Source organism: Vicia villosa, unplaced genomic scaffold (assembly GCF_029867415.1).
Source record: "Vicia villosa cultivar HV-30 ecotype Madison, WI unplaced genomic scaffold, Vvil1.0 ctg.000030F_1_1, whole genome shotgun sequence".
NCBI lineage: Eukaryota > Viridiplantae > Streptophyta > Magnoliopsida > Fabales > Fabaceae > Vicia > Vicia villosa.
The window spans coordinates 1,035,859-1,039,261 of NW_026704964.1; the positions used below are offsets into that span (position 1 = coordinate 1,035,859).

At 26.5% G+C, this 3,403-nt stretch overlaps 1 long non-coding RNA gene across 1 annotated transcript; it reads right to left on the reverse strand.

The window, feature by feature from the left end:
* Positions 1–2,028: 2,028 nt before the first annotated feature.
* Positions 2,029–3,058, reverse strand: LOC131622419 (uncharacterized). The gene is made up of 3 exons (XR_009289895.1): positions 2,869–3,058; positions 2,454–2,759; positions 2,029–2,371 (listed from the first exon to the last, which is right to left on the reverse strand). It is a non-coding gene; the product is annotated as an uncharacterized LOC131622419 (long non-coding RNA).
* Positions 3,059–3,403: the final 345 nt, after the last annotated feature.

Genomic DNA, 3,403 nt, shown 5'->3' on the forward strand with positions numbered 1-3,403 from the left:
GTATATTCCACTGAACACCAATTATTTGTTGAGTTACCACCAATTATTTGTTTAGGGTTTAGCTTGTCTTCCCCTTTAGAGACTTTGGGGTCTATAGAGCCGTTGCATCCCAGCTCATGAGAAATAAAAAAAATAAAAAACCTCATATTTGTTTTTTTGAAATAAATATAAATAGTAAAAAAAATTAAAAAACATATAAGAACGATTTTCCCATTTATTTATTTGAAAAGATATGGGGAAGTAGAATAGGATTTTAAGAAATATAAAATCGAGAATTAATTAGCCCGATCTTAATAATGAGTACGTATTACAATAGAACACATTCCAATAATAAATGACTGTTATAAAATTATTGCAAGCTAATGAAAAGTTGTTTTTTTTAAATTGATAGGGTATACATGCCTAATAAATACTACCTATTTTATTCGTTTTGGAAAAAACATATAAAAATATTTCAAAGATTCAAATCAATTATTTAAGACTATCATTAATGATGGTTAAAGAAAATATTGAAATATTCTAAAGATTCAAATCAATTTGAATTGAGAAAATTAATATTGCCATAATTACATAATTTTGCAATAATAATAATTATTAATATATATTAATTACATGAAATTACATTTTTTTTGGAGAATAGAACAAATTTTTATTCCACAAAACAATGTCAAAACAGACGATCCTATAAGGATCCAGATCAGCTACAAAATCTAACAGCCAAATAAATCAAACAACTAACAACCATCTATATCAGACTGGTTAATGGTTGATAGGCCAATCCATGTGGGAACTAAGTTTACTATGTAGAGTACTTCTAGCAATAATCATGTATTTAACTTGTTCTATCAAATCAGTAGCCAGCTGCTTGTTGTTAAATATACAATCATTCCTTGCCCTCCACACAGCATAAGTCGTTTCAGCCAGGGCGATTTTTAGTAAAATCCTCTTCCAGCCTTTCTTCCTACCTTCCATAATCAGCCTATTGTTTCTCCAATTCCCACTCTTGGGGCTGATGCGCATATCCTATCCAAGTCAAGATAGTTCCCCAAACCTGCTGTGTAACTCTGCATTGGAAAAACAAATGAAATTACATTTTTATTATAAAAATAAACACAAAAAATATAAGAATAAACAATATCACATATTTTTATTGATACAATACACACTCTAAAACAAATAAAAAATAGTTAAAAAATAACCAATACCTACAATACAATTCAATTTGAGACGTCCAATGAAATATCATTCGTTTAATTACACGTTTAGAGGCATGAAAACCTCTCTTAAAATTGTTTTTATTAGGGTAATCAAGTATTTTTTGTGGTAGTTAATTTTTATATATTAAAATAGAAGTAATATTTAACCAATTTTTGAAACACTATATATTTTAAAATTGTTGTATATCTAATTTATTTTTAAAATAAATAAATCAGAATTAAGTAATTTATCTATAATATGGTTGAATATTTTATTTTTCCTGAATTATTGCCGAAAAATAATTTCCTAAAATATATGTGAATTTTGAATAAATTATATTTCGGGTTTTTTTAGCCATTTACTATTTTTCTCTTTCAAATAAATTGTGATCTAAATATTAATTATTATTAATTATGATATGCCATGTAACCAAGAATATTATTATTTGTAATAAATAAATATAATTGGATAATTTTGTATCTATTAATTTGAAATTAAAATAAATCATGCAAATTCTTACTCCAAGAAGTTAAGTATTTTTTTCTTTTATTATGTCAAAATATGCGATATAATTTTGTATCTATTAATTTGAAATTAAAATAAATCATGCAAATTCTTATTCCAAGAAGTTAAGTATTTTTTTCTTTTATTATGTCATAATATGCGATATCATTGTTTCATCAAGTTTATCACATTGTTTTAAATAAATACTATTTCATAAAAAGGATAATAACCAATTTAATGAATCAACTTTTATAGTACCAAACTTATATTGTCAAAAGTGGATAAAAAATAATCTGAGAAGCAATGAGAAGTGATATATAACTTAGAATGAATAAATTAATATGCATACAGTCAGCAAATAATAACTATAACTATTTTTCTTAGAATGCAGAGATAGTGGGTTATTGATTCAAATTATAGACATTAAGTAATTTATTTAAAAGTAAAGATATTCAATGAGGAGGACACAGGTTCCTATGATCCACCGGTTATTATTGGAATCATTCACAATCTCAGCCTGGCTTGTAGCATGAATAATGGACGACTTCCCAACACTAACTACATGACCTTTATACAGAGCCATCAGCAATGTTCCTGCAAATGTTATTGCGTTGCAGTACCAATCGTTTTGGCTTGACATGCTACCTCTTTTATCTTCATGTGCTCCAACCTGCACATTATAAACAATTAGTTAATTAATTTACCAAAAAATATTTTATTCAAAAATAATTTAGAACTATGATGATGTATACCTATTAAATTGGTTACTTTAAAATGACTGCAAACAGAAAAGTAATAGAGGGCACATAGTTAATCACAGCTGAAAGGAACGAAATGGACGTTAATTTCATCCTCAACAGAGCAAAACATTGATCAATAATTATTCTATAAATGTAATATAATATAATTTAGTTAATTAAGTTACTACAGAAAAATTAAGATTGAAATTCATATATTATAAACTATAAAGAGTAAGAATATATAAGAATGATTACTCGAAGAAAGCAAGTAACATAATCTCTGAAAATACACAGAGACTCATCCTCAGTCTAATTTTCCTAAAAGAAAAAAAAAACAAAACAAATTTTTCAGAACATCATAATTAAAATGTTTGTTAGTGGAAATAGTAAAAATAATGAATGAATGAATGAAAGAGGTTGAAGAGACCTTTCTAAATAAAATGCAAATGGAGCTAATGTTACATGTTCTTCATTTATGATCTCAACATCAGGAACTTTAGAAGAAACCCTAAAAAATCCATAAAAAACCAAAGAATCACAAATAGAAGAATAAGAATATTGAAAAAAATAGACATAATGGAAAAACAATACTAATAGAAATCTAACCATAGCTATAATTTGACTTATAAAAAAAGACTTATTCAGGACAGGTCATAGAGTATAGGACAAGCATCATGGAAGAAGACGAAACTGAGATTTCTTTGAACATTTGGGTAGGATAAAGATCTTTTATTTGGTATGACTTTCTCTTCATGTGTTTGGGTGATAGTGAATCTATAGAGTTTTGAAAAACACTTTAACGAGCAAATTAATAATAACCGTAAATAAACTTCACATTTTTTTTTAATCAAGATATATTAATTTAGAACAAGAGTTCTAACAAACTCGGTTACAAAAGGCAAAGACCGCCATGAATGGTCCTTATAAATATGCGACCCTGCACTTTTAGTCCCTATAAAATT